Source organism: Clarias gariepinus, chromosome 2, assembly GCF_024256425.1.
Source record: "Clarias gariepinus isolate MV-2021 ecotype Netherlands chromosome 2, CGAR_prim_01v2, whole genome shotgun sequence".
In the NCBI taxonomy this organism is placed as follows: Eukaryota; Metazoa; Chordata; class Actinopteri; order Siluriformes; family Clariidae; genus Clarias; species Clarias gariepinus.
The window spans coordinates 11,327,563-11,343,687 of record NC_071101.1 but is presented as its reverse complement, the minus strand read 5'-3'; the positions used below and the strand labels follow the sequence as shown (position 1 = coordinate 11,343,687).

At 42.7% G+C, this 16,125-nt stretch overlaps 2 long non-coding RNA genes across 2 annotated transcripts; one reads left to right on the top strand and one right to left on the bottom strand.

Moving 5' to 3' along the window:
* Positions 1 to 3,918: 3,918 nt before the first annotated feature.
* Positions 3,919 to 5,063, bottom strand: LOC128509472 (uncharacterized). Its single transcript, XR_008356051.1, has 2 exons — positions 4,991 to 5,063; positions 3,919 to 4,394 (listed from the first exon to the last, which is right to left on the bottom strand). It is a non-coding gene; the product is annotated as an uncharacterized LOC128509472 (long non-coding RNA).
* Positions 5,064 to 5,450: 387 nt separating this feature from the next.
* LOC128509446 (uncharacterized) lies at positions 5,451 to 7,627 on the top strand. The gene is made up of 3 exons (XR_008356044.1): positions 5,451 to 6,220; positions 6,454 to 6,582; positions 6,728 to 7,627. It is a non-coding gene; the product is annotated as an uncharacterized LOC128509446 (long non-coding RNA).
* The last annotated feature ends 8,498 nt before the right edge of the window (positions 7,628 to 16,125 follow it).

Sequence of the window (16,125 nt, the reverse complement as noted above, 5' to 3'; positions counted from 1 at the left end):
AGTAAAAGCTGTTTGTCTGCTTGCAAATTTCAGTGGGCTCTGATACAAGATCCCCTGATTCTGATCGCACAGCATGTATGATTCTTTTCTGTCCATTTTTTTGTTCCAGACCAAAAAAGAACTTGGAAGGAGCATCCATTTCCGTAGCATGTTTAAAACATGAGCGGACCAGCGCCCCCTGTGCTGCAGTGCCCAGCAGGTCATTCATTATGGCTTTTTTGTTTTTGAGGGTTTCAATATTTCCTCGATCTCCTGTGGTCTCCAAACCCTGGAGTTCCACTATTTCGGTCTCTAGAGCTCTCATTGATCTAACAATGTCTTTTGTGACATTGAGAGTGTACTGCTGACAGAAAACTTTTGTTTGTGCTTTAGCTAAGTCCCACCATTGCTGTAGAGAGCTAAAATCAGCTTTTTGTGATTTAAGACTGGCCCATAAATAAGTAAAAGACTTAAAATTGGCATCCTCTAAAAGTACAGTATTAAAATACCAGTAGGCACTTTCAGGTTTTAGGTTTTTCCTACTGACTATGCACTGCACCATACTATGGTCGGAGATGCCTACTGTGGTAATAAAACATTTCGTAAAATAAGACAGTTGATGTTTAAAACAATAAAATCGATCGAGTCTAGCCAGAGAGAGTGTGTTATCTACGGAATAGGCCCAGGTGAACTGTCTTTGTTTTGTGTTTAAGTTTCTCCATATATCACTTAAGTCCTGGGCCTCCATCATCTCCCACATGCGTTTACGGAAGGCCATGTAAGGGTTCTTTAAGGTTTCTGTCCAGATTGTCGGTTGTGCAGTTAAAATCCCCACCCAGAATTAAAATATCAGCAGAATTACATTCATTAATGACGTTGTTTAGTTTGCCTAAAAAACTCATCCTCTCTACTGCCTTGGTGGGAGCGTACACACAAATAAAAACAAAGACTTCATTCTCATAAAAAGTTCTCACTTTTAAAAGCCTCCCATTTAAAAATTTTTCTACTGTATAAGAGTTCGGTATAAAATTGCGAGCAAAGAGCAGTGCGACTCCAGCACTCAGTGGTGTATTGTGGCTCAGAATTGCGAGCCCGACCCACTCTTTTGACCAGTCCGCAGAGTTTTTAGAGTCGCTGTGTGTCTCCTGCAGTAGAGCCACATCGATGTGTTTCTGTTTTAATAGTTCGTAAAGTTTAGCTCTTTTTTCATATGTTCTTGCCCCATTAATATTTAAGCTCGCAATGTTTATTCCATTCATTAAAAGGTGTATAGATAAAAAAACAGTCTCATATATAAGAAAGAAAGAAAACATACCAGTGTCTAGCGGAGAGGTAAAATCAAAAGTCCTCCTCAGCGAGTTCTTTATTTATTTTAGTGATCCATTTCTTTATTCTGAATATTTCCCGGTCAATAAAAGCTTTGTGTTTTTTGAAATATTTGACGTCGTGAATGAACTGTCTCTTGTTTGGGAAGTGATCTTCCAGTTTGATTTTTGAGCCTCCTTTTGTCTTTTCTAAGAAGCTGTGTATAGACTCCTCGCTGTAAACCACTGGCATTCTTTCTTCCTCAGGGGTGAGAATCATCACAGAGTCCGATATGTAGCCATCACTGTCTGATTCTGTTTCTGTGTCTTTTTTGGGGAGTTTTTTTCCTCCTCCCTTGCGGTCTTTTTTCCTTTTGGGTGTCTTGAAGAGGGGCTCCTCTTCCATCTCTATGTCCGCCTCGTCCCCCTGTGACAGTGCAGTGGCTGCTGCTTCCAGTTGGCGGCTCTTCGCCCTTGTACCCATCGCTGAGAGGACGGGTGACTCCAGCGCTGCACCCGAGCCCTCTGAGACCTTATCAGTCATGCTCGGCCTGGCCGTGCCGGTTGGGTCACGTTGGGTTCCCCTCGGTCCGGTTTAGTCGAGCATGTTGCTTTTGGTGTCGATGTTGTTTCAGCTGACTCTTGGATTGCAGGCTGGGCTTGGGATTCATTCACTTTGGGCACTGGTTCGGCAGCATTTTCGGGTCCCTCAGCAGGCGGCCGAGCCGTGGTCGCGGGGGGAACGGCCACGGCCAGCACGGTGGAGTCTTGACCCGGTCGCACAGGAGCATCAGGATCATTCTGTCTTTCAGGACAGGCACGGACAAGATGTCCCATTGCACCACATTTAAAACATTTTATATCGGTGTCTGAGGAGGCGAATATGTTATAATCAAAGTTTTCAACTCTGAATTTGAAAATGACGTTTAGCTCTTCAACACCCTCATTAAAAATCATAAAAACAACTCTCCTGAAAGATACTAGGTGTTTTATCAGAGGGGGTTTACAGCCAAGGGGGATTTTCTTTATAGGGGAGACCAGGCGTCCGTATCTGGACAGTTCTGCTGCTATCACACTGTCAGATATAAAAGGGGGAACATTAGACAGAACTACTTTCTTAGCTGGGGAGCTCAGGGGAGAGACCAGTATGTGCTCGTTATTAAGTGTAATTCCATTTTGGACAGTTTTAATCACTTTATCTACACTATTGACAAACACAACAACAGCACTGTTCATTCGGGAAGCAGAGGCGATGTTCTCATGTCCCACCACATCACCAACCGCTAACACACACTCCTCTAAACTCGCCGCGCACACCACGCGCACACCATGCCGGCGAGTCAAACTCTCATACCGCTGTGTGTCCGGAGCCGTACAGTATATCATCACATAAAGGACAAAGGATACAGGATTGAGGATTAGAATGTTTGACTTTTGGACAGAGAAGATAGATTCAAGAGAGGGGCTAAAAGGAGCCGTCTATGTGCAAGTGATAAATATATTTTTAAATATATTTAGGTTCAACCTGTCTCATATTTTTCATGCTGGTCCACCAGGAAAGCCTCCCTTAAAATCCCCCTTACTCTCTCTGGTCGTTACATCTTAACGACTCTCTCTAATCCCACTCTATTGCAGTTTCTTCTAAACAGTTTTCATGCGGGAGTAAGTTTATTCTCTATAATTATTTTTTTTTAAATGGAGCTACATTATTTAAAGTATGATATAAAGTTTACTCTAAGCGTTCAGTCACCTGATCGAGTTCTCTGGGGTCAGACAGTGATCCAGTCATAGCTGATAACTCTGGCAGATTAAAAAAAAATCTCTGTGCAGTAATTGATGTGAATGTATGGTTAATGTGGTAGCACAGCAACGTACATACATTATTAATAAAACACTTTAAAGGAGTTGAGATGATCTAAGACTACTTTAGACAGTAAAAATGTCTCTTCTTTTTCTTTCAGCTGCTCCCACTAGGGGTCGCCACAGCGGACCATTTGTCTCCATCTGACTCTGTCTACCACATCTTACTTTTTCACTCCAACCTCCTGCATGTCGTCCCTCACCACATCCATGTGGAAATGTCACTATATTTTCTAAATTTAATCTAAAGAGCAGCTTCATAAGTGTGTCCTGTTATGCACTGATTCATTTATACTGAGTCCAGAATGGACATAAACACTGTTCTCAGAAGGTCTACTGGATTCTGAGGTAAAAGAAAGTCAGAAGCTGATTTTCAGTTTAAATTCAGTGTACAGTTTTGACACAAGTAGGAATGGATGAGGATCTGAACTCCTCCATCTTATTAATATAAAATAAGTCTTTACCTGTCAGTTCACTCAAGCATAAACCCTGCAGTAAAGAAAGAGATGAAAGCAGCTTCCCGCTCCACACCCAGCTAAACACACAGAGTCAGTGTTAAGCAGTAAATCAGAGAGCAGTGTAGAGGAAGTGAGATTCACATGAAGACGGCTGAGTGATCCTCTTTCTCCCAGAATAGAGCAGCACTTTCACCAGATGTTCAAGTTTCTTCAGCCAAACTCACTGAAGCACAACACACAGCACTGAATCTACAGCTAAACACACTCTCTCATCACACTGATAATGACTATTAACTGGAATAAAAGAAGACACAATGTCCAAAATGAAGCTTTATTTCAGCAGAGCAAAACTACAGGAAGAGCAACAGGACAGTGAAGAGAGTAAAGACAGAAATGTCAGCATTGTGTAGAACTGAAACTCTATTGTAGATGGATGTGTAAGCAGCTCAGTGTTAAATTCTATCTTGGAGCTGTTAGTCTTCACACTGGCTCTTTGTGAACGTGACCGGATGATTGACACCAGCATGGGAGACTGTACAGACAAACTCCTCCCCCTTTTCCCAGACTGCTTTGCTGAGGGTCAGGGTGCTGCTGCGTGTGTAACCGTCCTTCTTCTGTTCTTCTGCGCTGGTCAGAACCCGGTCCTTTACCTCTGAGCCGTCTACGCTCCAGCTCACCAGCGCCCCCTGTGGAGAGTAGGCAGACAGCAGGCAGAGCAGCGAGGCGGATCCCTCAGACAGCTGCAGAGAGGAGGGAGGGAGCAGAGACACGGAGGGCTTCACCGTGGGACCGGCTGGAAAAGACAAACACACAATAAACACACATTTACACACACTCACACAACATTTACTCATTACTGCTTATTCACATGACTGCAGTTCAGTAGAACTACTCAGCAGGAGAAGATTTACTAGTTACTGGTTATATTGTGGAGCGACTCAGACTTTGATCAGCTTTATTCTGTGTTAAACACTTCTTACTGATGTGTAATATAAAGTGCTCCCTGTGTGATAGTAGTAAATGGATCTGATTACACAAATGTTCATTGTTTAACACAAACACACAGCAGCATTCGTCTGTATTTTACATCAGCATAGAGACTTTAGAACAATTTAAACTAAACTTCAGATATCAACCAGTGACCAGGTTTAAACTCACCGACACACACACACACACACACACACACACAGCATATTTATTACATCTGCCGTATTTACTCATTTATTATCTTAGTACTTCATGGTTTAGAATAACTCCCAACATATTACTAATAACTATACACACTACTTTAATTTACTCATGTACATGATGAACAGAAGTTATTTTCTTAATTTTCTTAAAAACTGTAGAAGAAGTAAAAGCAACTTAGTTTTACTAAAAGTGACTTACCAATGATGAGTTTGGTTCCGCCACCGAAAGTCCACCACAGTGATACAATCTAATGAAACCGTCGTACAAAAACTTCTGTTACACTACAGTGACCACACACACACACACACACACACACACACACACACACACACACACACACACACACACACACACACACACACATTTCCATAAAGAGAGGTTCCACTTTGCATTAGCAGCACATGCTTCAGTGCTCTGGGAGTGTTTATAGCGCTGTGACTTTAACACTTCATGACTGAGAGCTGCTGCTACAGCAACTTCACCCACAGCTACCATGACTTTGATCCCCGTCTTCATCTGGACACTGATCCTCTGGACTCAAGGTCAGACACTGCTTTAGATTTTATCTAAACAATCCTCTTTTCATACAAATACACATTTTTATGTATTATAATGTTTCAGTTTCATGGTGAATTATAATTTATATTTTTACAGAATGCAGAGGTCAAGTCACAGTAACTCAGACTCCTGCAGTGAAATCTGCTCGTCCAGGAGAAACAGTCACCATCAACTGTAGAACTAATCCCCAGGTGTACCAAGGTTGGGGCTATCAACCTTTAGCTTGGTATCAGCAGAAACCTGGAGAAGCTCCTAAACTACTGATTATAAAAGCAAATCAGCTACAGTCAGGTTTTCCAGCTCGTTTCAGTGGCAGTGGATCTGGATCTGATTTCACTCTGACCATCAGTGGAGTCCAGACTGAAGATGCAGCAGATTATTACTGTAAAGGCGTTCACTGTCCTAGCAGCTGCGTGTTCACACAGTGTTATTGAGTCGTACAAAAACCTCCCTTAGTCAGATTGTAGAGAGACTGCACTGCTGCAGCTGGGAGCGACTGCAGGTGCTGAGTTAGAGGATGTGATACGACACAATGACACTCTGTGGAGGAGAGGAACCACACCACACTAACTCACAACTCACATTAGAAATCTCTCAATAATCATAACACCACAGTACACAGAGTCCACCAGGGCCACTACTGTAAAATTAATACTTCTATTGATTTATAAATTATTCTAATCCTTTTTCAAAGCTATTTGGTGGTTAATCATCTGCTCTCTGATTTAGTTGTGTTTTTCTTGTTTCCCTTTCATGACACACTTCAGCCCTGCTCTAGATTCTCCCTCAGTTACTGGTGTAACTCCTCACAGACTCTCTCTTCTGAGATTTGGGAATCAAACTGGTGTTCCTTCTCTCCACTCCACTAAGGTACAGTAATGAAAAAAGCTCCTTCACTCCACAGCCCTACAGTAAGCGACAACATAGGATATATATCTCATGTCCTGGTTCTCTGCTTTCTCACACACACACACACACCTGTCCTGTCTCATTTTAATATTTCGTTCATTAAATCCAATATAAACTTCATATTATTACCCATCTGTCACTGTCCTTAGCCATTGGACTCATTTTCTCTCTTTTTAATGTGTAACCCCCTTCAGTCAAGACTCCAGTCCTCCTGACTCCTCTCTCTCTTTAGAACTCTTATATCCGAAGATTTAACAACTCTCCTCTAAAACACAATAATGTGAACTACTTGGACATGGTCATCCATCCTTTACCAGCAAGAGGTATAAGTTTTATCCCGCTTAATTTTTCTGATTATTACTTAGTATTCTGCTCTCTTCTTCTTCCTTGCTCTACCTACAAGTAACTATACCTCTCCCTCACTCTCTCAATCCTTCCCTCCTTCTCTTCTTTCTCTGTGACTTTCAGCATCCAGTGTTTCTGCATGAATCTCAGTAAGTTTGGCAGACATCTCATCATGGATGGCAGCTCTTTATCCTCAGCTGAAACTAAATCTCAGCAAGTCTGTTCTGCTGTATATCACTAGAGATGCATCACTATGATGGATTTGGTGATTGTTGAGGAGAACTATTGTGTAACAACATCTGACAGAACAATGAAACTTCGGGTAGTTTAAAAAACTAGCTAACATTCTCTCCTCATATCTCATCACATCTTTTTTTAATTGTCTTGGCCAAAAACTGAACATCTGCAGCACTATCAGGCTTTAAACAAAGAACTTTATTCAGTCACCAAGCGCTAAAATAAACCCTAATAAAAAACTTCATTTTGTGCTGTTGTTTTCTTTCTGCACTAATATTAACTTCTCTCTAATGGGAATTTAGCTTCATAATATTTTATTGGTTTATGAGGATGTGTTTTATTGTAGACTACCAAAGCACATGTACGTCTGTAAGTCACACTGGATAAGGGGATGTGCCGGGTGCTGTAGATGTAAGTATACTTGAGAGACAGTGCAATACTACTTCTTGTCCTGTGGTTCAGGTCTCGCTCCTGTTTGATGGTTTATTGAGTCAGGAATCACGCAGCATTAAGGTGTTGTTTTAATGTGATCTGATTTCTCCAGCTGATGGCCCTGTTTTATACATGACCTCAGACCATTTTTTTCTTTTGCTGTCTATATATAAGTTTTATTATCAGTTTGTCTCACCTGTGTTTTGTTCTCGTGTCATCCTGGTGCACTTTGCTGCTATTCTGTTCACTCTGTAAGAGAGGATATACTGTAGATTAATTCAATTCAATTTTATTTATATAGCGCTTTTAACAATGGTCATTGTCTTAAAGCAGCTTCACAAAAATAAAGGAAATTTAAAAATAAGAAAGTATTTGGAAGTGTGTCTGTGTGAGAAAAATGTGTCTAGATAACAAATGAGATGAATGAATGAATGAATGATGAATGTCTCTAATGAGCAAGCCAAGTGTGACGATGACAGAGGCAAGGAAAAACTCCCTGAGATGGCAATAGTAAGAAACTTTGATAGGAACCAGACTCAATCAGGGAACCCATCCTCATTGGGGTGATAACAGATAAAAAATTATATAACATCATGTGTGTTCAATAAATGTTATATAACATCATGAAAGTTCAATATAACAGAAATTCTTTAAATTAACATAAGTCAGTAGGTGCAGAGGGCAGATGGGGTCTGGATCACTGGAAGCACAGGAGCAGGATGTGTAGCTCCAACCATCATAAAGGAGAATCCAGCTTAAGCTGGTCCTTCTCTGGATGTCTCAGGAACCTTGCAGGGTTGCCCTTTGTCTATTGCAGCTGGCACAATCTCCAGATGCCTCGGGATGGGTAGAAAAATACTGAACAGATGGAGAGAATTAGCGTAGTTGCCATTCAGGATAGATGTACTGGAGTATGAAGTTATGGGATGAGTTACGTGTATGGCAGAATAAAAAGGTGCGTCTTGAGTCTACTTTTAAACTGGGAAGCTGTGTCTGAGCCCCAAACACTGTCTGGAAGGCTATTCCAAAGCGTTGGAGCTAAATATGAAAAATCCCTAAATCTTTTGTTGATTTTGAAATTCTGTGAATTACCAGAAGTCCAGTGTTTTGTGATCTTTAGGAGCGTGGCGGATTGTAGCGTATCAGAAGACTGGTTAGGTATGTGGGAGCTAAACCATTTAAGGCCTTGTATATAAGTAGTACTATTTTGTAAGTAATTCTAAACTGAACAGGTAGCCAGGAAAGGGATCATAATATTGAGGTTAACGTTTTTGACTAACTGAAGCTTGTTTATTGAGCATGCAGGACAACCACCTAGTAATGCATTACAATAGTCCAGTCTGGAGGTCATGAATGCATAAACTAGCTTTTTTTTAACATCTAGCTTGAACTAGATTACTGCATTTGGTGGATATTTTGCATCATCAACACATTTAAAATTGGATAAAAGTTATACACAGCATTCCTGTACGTATATGCTGAGTAGTTAAGTCATGATTTACTCAGAGCCGTCTGTTATCTCTGGGCTTGATGATGCTGACAGACTCATCACAACATGACCAGAATTAAATAAAGATTAAATATCAGTTCAAGCTCTTTCTTCTGTTCTAAAGAGAGGAGAGGCAGACCTTCAGGAGATATCAGGAGATTTGAGAGACAGCCATCATTTACACTGTTTGCTGGAAATTCTGCATTCACACGATGACAGAATCAAATACATCTATGTGAATAAAAGGCTACAAAGTGGGCTGAAAGAGATTCTTCTGTCTCTCTCTCTCTCTCTCTCTCTCTCTCCCTCTTTCTCTATGATGTGCATCAACACAGAAAGAAAGATCAAACTCTGTGTGTGTTTGTGTCTGTGTCATGGAAACACCAGGCTCCACCCTCAATCTCCGTTCCCAATTATCTGAGTTCTGAGCACACCTGTTTCACATTAGCACCACACCTTAAATACACTTCACTTCCCAGCACTCAGCGTCTGACCTCCAACACGGAATACGGACTCCGCTAGACTCACCTGCTCTCTACTTCAATGTTTGTATATTGTCTTGTCTCCTGGCTCCTCGTCTCGTCTCCTGACACCAGTCCCATGGCAGCGCCACCACATTACGGTGGTGAGGCGGAGAACTGCAATGGATTCCTCCTTCAGTGTGACCTCACCTTCGAGATGCAGCCTCTCAGGTTTCCTACCGAACGGTCTAAAATAGCGTATATCATTTCATTACTTACCGGCAAGGCTCTTCAGTGGGCTGAGGCCATTTGGCAGCAGGAAAGGGAATGTAGTTCATGATTATGATGAGTTCATAACTTACTTCAAGGAGGTGTTTACCCAATCTGCTGACTCGTCCACCACTGGCGAGAAACTATTTAAGCTAAATCAAGGTGAAATGTCTATAAATGATTATGTACTCACTTTCAGAACCCTAGCTGCCGCCAGTGGGTGGAATGAGGCTGCACTCCTGACGAAGTTCCGACAGGGACTGGATCCACGCCTGAGGCTGCAACTCTAAGAGTGCACTACCGAAATCTCCACGCGCCATCCACCATCTGCAGTTCTCCGCCCAACAGAGGTGAGATCAGTTCCAGAACCTATGCAAGTAGACTCACAATTTCTCTCTCGACTCACGACCTCCGAAAGACAGCACCGACTGACCCAAGGAATCTGCCTTTACTGTGGAGAGAAAGGACATGTCCGTCTGACATGTCCCCGACGGCCTCCTCGTCCTCTGGTGAGCATAGTAACTTCTTCTTCTTGCAAACCTATGACTCCGTTAACCATAGACGTAGTTTTTGATACTGCCTCCCTGTCTCTTACAGTAAAGGCACTCCTGGACTCGGGGTCAGCCGGCAACTTCATCTCCGCCACGCTTTGTCAGCAACTCGGGACCCCATGACTTTTCACTCAACTCAGTTCAGGATACGTTGCGTCACTGGCGCCCCCCCTCGGGGAGGGTGGGTTCGTTACATCACCCCACTTACCCGCATGCGAGTGGGATGGCTGCATACAGAAAGCATAAGATTTCTGGTTCTGGATTGATCCACCAGAGACGTCATCCTTGGACGCCCATAGCTCGCCAAGTACCAACCTTTTATTTCATGGGTCAGTGGAGAAATCCTGAAGTGGGGGTCTGAATGCATGAGTCGGTGTCCCCACGCAAGACCTATCCTTTCCGTAAACACCACGTCCGTGGAGAGTCCCACCAATCAGCTCTAAGTGACCATTCCAGAGACCTACTCCCATTTTAAGGATGTGTTCTGTCCTCGGCGAGCCTCTCAGCTGCCACCTCATCGGCCATGGGACTGCGCCATTGACCTCCTTCCCAATGAACCAGTGCCCAAGGGGAAAATCTACTCTCTCTCCATTCCAGAACAGAAAGCCTTGGAAGAGTACATTGAGGAGGCTCTCCAACAAGGGTACATTCGGTCGTCCACCTCCCCTGCTGCTTCGAGTTTTTTCTTCGTGGCCAAAAAAGAAGGGGGCCTCCGTCCCTGCATTGATTACTGTGCCCTAAATAAAATTACTATTAAATTCAGTTACCCACTCCCTCTCGTCCCGGCAGCCTTAGAACAACTCCGAGGAGCGCACATTTTCACCAAGTTGGATGTCTGGAGCCCCTATAACCTAATTCGAATACGAGAGGGGGATGAATGGAAAACGGCTTTCCAGGGTTACATGAATGAGGTGTTTCGATCGTTTCTGAATAAATTTGTTATAGTTTACATCGATGATATACTTATCTACTCGAGGAACGAATCGGAACACCACATTCATGTGACCGAGGTCCTCCGGAGACTCAGACAACATCGATTGTTCCTGAAGGCCAAAAAATGTGCATTTCACCAAACCTCTGTTTCATTTTTAGGCTATCACATCAGTCAACTCGGAATCAAGATGGACGGGGGGAAAGTGGAGGCGATTCAAACATGGCCAATCCCAACCACCATAAAACACCTCCAATGATTTCTAGGTTTTGCTAATTTCTACCGCAGATTTATTCAGAACTACAGTTCCCTTGTTTCCCCCCTGACAAACCTTCTGAGGGGGAAGTGCAAAACCCTTACCTGAAACGAAGAAGCCACTAGCGCCATGTCTAAACTCCAGAAAGCATTCACTACTGCACCTATCCTTGCTCTCCCAGACCCCAATAAACCATTTCTTGTTGAAGTGGACACCTCTCAGTCAGGAGTTGGAGCGGTCCTCTCTCAGCAGCAGGGGAAACCTCCTTAATACCATCCCTGCGCTTTCTTCTCACGGAAACTATCACCAGCCGAAAAGAATTACTACATCGGGAATCGAGAGCTCCTGGCAATCAAGCTTGCACTGGAGGAATGGTGACACTGGTTGAAGGGGGCTAGACAACCTTTTCTGGTCTTAACTGATCACCGAAACCTGGAATATCTGAGGGCCTTAATCCGCGACAGGCCAGATGGGCGCTATTTTTCACCCGGTTCCACTTCACAATCAGTTATAGACCAGGAACAAAAAACGTCAAGGCTGACGATCTTTCTCGTCAACATGAAAGGGAAGAAGCTCCAGAACTTCCTGGAAACATTCTTCCCCCGACCCTCTTCATCTCTCCAATTCAGTGGGAAGTTGAGGAAGAGATTCGTCAGACCTTGACAACAGAACCCTCTCCACCAGGTTGCCCGGCTGGTCGTCTCTACATTCCGACTGCACATAGGGACATCCTACTTCATCAAGCGCATGCTTTACTGGGCACTGGTCACCCTGGTACCAATCAAACCCTCTCACTCCTAAAGGAACGCTTCTGGTGGCCCAATATGGCAGATTAAGTCAGAAGGTACGTGAGAGAATGCCGGGACTGTGCCACCTCCAAACCCTCCAGACAGCTGCCCGCAGGGAAGTTATTACCTCTTCCAAGTTATTACCTCTTCCCCGGCGTCCCTGGTCTCACCTAGGAGTAGACTTCATCACCGATCTCTCGCTCTCCAAAGGCTTTACCTGCATACTGGTCATCGTCGATAGGTTCTCAAAGTCCTGCCGCCTCATTCCTCTCCAAAAACTCCCCTTGGCTAAAAAAGACGGCCGAAGCGCTATTCGACCAGGTTTTCCGGGTGTATGGGATCCCTGAAGACATAGTATCTGACAGAGGCCCCCAATTCATTTCTAGGTTCTGGAAGGCCTTTTTTGGACCCCTGGGTGTGACCGTAAGCCTGTCTTCTGGGTATCACCCCCAAAGTTACGGGCAAACCGAGTGCAAGATTCAGGAGATAGGCAGATATCTCCGTACCTTCTGCCAAGATCACCACCACTCCTGGAGCCAGTTCCTTGCCTGGGCCGAGTACGCGCAGAATTTACTCCGACAACCCACCACCTGACTCACTCCCTTTCAGTTTCACTTGTGAGAAAGAGAGAGAGAAGAATAATGATGTTTTAATTTTTTTTATTGTATGTTTGTGGAATGCATTAGATTGCACATTCTAACTAATCAGAAAAATATGAAATGAGTGTGGTCCTCTTTACCCAGTAGCACATTAAGCATTAAATATACTCAGTGACACACACACACACACACACACACACACACATACATTTGCATTAACAGTTTCCAGAATATAACAGCACTTTCAGCAGATGTTCTTGGTTCTTCAGACAAACTCACTTACGCAAAACAAACACACTGCACTCGACCGGCTGTTAAAGCTGCTGTTCCAAATCGCTGCCAAAGACACTTCACAACTGAAAAAGGAAGTGTGCTTTCCACATTAAAACTTTATTTCAGCATAGTTACACCACTGACACCATTTTAGACCACTAAGCATGCTTTAAAGTGTACACTTGATTTCTAGTAAGCGTCACAGCGACTCTTTCGGAACGAGGTGATCTAAGTCGTGTCATGGTAGGAGACCACGACACGTAACGTGTTACGACCTCGTAACGTCATCTAACCCACAGTGTGTATGAATGAGCATCACACCACCGTAAAGTTATGTATGTTTATTTAGTTTTTTTACATGATGTTAATAATTATTTTGTGGCTCATAAAAAATAAGCAATAACCCAACATTGTTCATGATTTATTCTTACACACATTTTCAGTACGATGATAAATTAGAGCAACACAAAGCAAAATTTTATCTACTAAAAACTAACATTTCAAATTTTTCTTAAGTTTTAGAAAGAATTTTACAAAATAAGACAAAAGCTTATATTTTAAAGGAGCAGCTCTGCGCTTCACATTACATTTCTCTTTTTTCCTTATATAAATGTTCTGTTATAATTTTACAGTAAATTTATACATTTTATTAAATTGTGTAAAATTATTAATGAAGCTCTGAGCTTCTAGAAAAAGAAGGCACTTACTTCTTATAATGAGTTTGGAGCCGCCACCAAAAGTCCACCACAGTGATACATTCCAATGAAGCCGTCGTACAAAAACCTACAGTGAACACACACCACACACACACACACACACCACACACACACACACACACACACACACACACACAAATCCTGTTCCAAATCGCTGCCAAAGACACTTCACAACTGAAAAAGGAGACATGTTTTCCACATTAAAGCTTTATTTCAGCATAGTTACACCACTGACACCATTTTAGACCACTAAGCATGCTTTATAGTGTACACTTAATTTCTAGTGAGCGTCACAGCGACTCTTTCGGAATGAGGTGATCTGAGTCGTGTCGTGGTAGGAGACGGTACAGCCGAACACCTCGGCCTCTTCCCAGCGTGTAGAAGCCGTTCTTCTGTGCTGGTCCCAACCCCCTCGTTCACCTCGGCAGCAGCAGCGCCCCCTGTGAAGAATAGGCTGAGAGCAGGCAGAACAGTGAGGCCGATCCCTCAGAGAGCTGCAGAGAGGACACAGAGGGCTTCACCACCGGACCAGCTGGAGACAACACACACACACACACACACACACACACACACACACACACACACACACAGGTATAATAATGTTAATGTAAACTATAACACTGCGATGGATTGGCACCCTGTCTAGGGTGTACCCCGCCTCATGCCCTAAGCCTTCTGGGAATGAGTGAGTGAGTGGGTGAGTAAACTCTAACATACTGAGCTCTGTGATATAATATCTGTAAAGAAGATACACAAGTTTATCTGAACATCATACAACAAAGCAGAATTCTGATAACATCATTCAGCAAAACTGCCGATAACCAAAACAATTTCCATCTTCTGAACAAAACACACAGTGCATGAATAAGCATAACACCAGGGTAAAGTTATCTAGGTTTAATTTAAAGGACAGTGTACTGCACACACTGCAGAAGACGGGAGGAGAAATAACACCAAATTATAGACTAATGATGAGATTCAAATCTACAGTCAAAAACACAATTTATCTGATACATGAAGCTATGAAAGAATACCTTAATAATGCTGCTCAGACCTAAATCTTGTTTTTCCATACTTAGAGGACGCTTTGCATTAGCAGCTCATGCTTCAGTGCTCTGGGAGTGTTTATAGCGCTGTGACTTTAACACTTCATGACTGAGAGCTGCTGCTACAGCAACTTCACCCACAGCTACCATGACTTTGATCCCCGTCTTCATCTGGACACTGATCCTCTGGACTCAAGGTCAGACGCTGCTTTAGATTTTATCTCTACAATCATCTGTTCATTCAAATACACATTTTATGTATTATAATGTTTCAGTTTTATGGTGAATTATAATATATTTTTACAGAGTGCAGAGGTCAAGTCACAGTAACTCAGACTCCTGCAGTAAAATCTGCTGTTCCAGGAGAAACAGTCACCATCAACTGTAGAACCAGTCAGGCAGTGTACAAGGACTCTAATGGTGACTGGTTTTACTGGTATCAGCAGAAACCTGGAGAAGCTCCTAAACTCCTGATTAAACTTGTAAATCAGCTACAGTCAGGTTTTCCAGCTCGTTTCAGTGGCAATGGATCTGGATCTGATTTCACTCTGACCATCAGTGGAGTCCAGACTGAAGATGCAGCAGATTACTACTGTCAGAGTGAACATAGCATCTCTGGCTACTGGTTCACACAGTGTTATAGAGTCGTACAAAAACCTCCCTCAGTCAGATTGTAGAGAGACTGCACTGCTGCAGCTGGGAGCGACTGCAGGTGCTGAGTTGGAGGATGTGATACGACACAATGACACTCTGTAGAAAAGAGGAACCACATCACACTAACTCACAACTCACATTAATAATCATAACACCACAGTACACAGGGTCAACTCACATCCACTCTGAAAAATTACAGTTTTATAAGTTAATTAATATAAATTATTGTGGTACTATTTCTCATGACTGAAGCTGTTTGGTGCAAAATTGGCTCTTATGTTTCTCCTAACATTTGGGATTGGAGCTGGTGTTCCTTCTCTCCACTTTCTCTTTTTTTAAAGTGTAACCCACTTCAGACAAGCCTGTAGTCCTCCTGATGTCTCTCCCTCTTTCAACTCCTATATCTCAATATTTATCATCTCACCTTTAAAACACAATAATGTAAACATATTGTACATAGTCATCCATCATTCACCAGTGTGAGGTATCAGCATTATCTGCCTCTTCCTCACTCCCTCAATCCTCCCCTCCTTCTCTTCTTTCTCTGTGGCTTTCAGCATCCAATGTTTCTGTATGAATCTCAGTGTGTTTGGCAGCTCTTCATCTGAAACTAAATCTCATAAGTCTGAGCTGCAGTATATCAATAGAGATGCATCACTAAGATAAGATAAGATAAGATAAGATAAGATAAGGAGAAGATAAGATAAGATAAGGAGAAGATAAGATAATATATACCACAGTGGGGAAATTTCTATGTTTCAACAGCAAAGAAAAATACAGTAGGGACAGTACAGTGTATAAATACAAAAGTAGAAGAA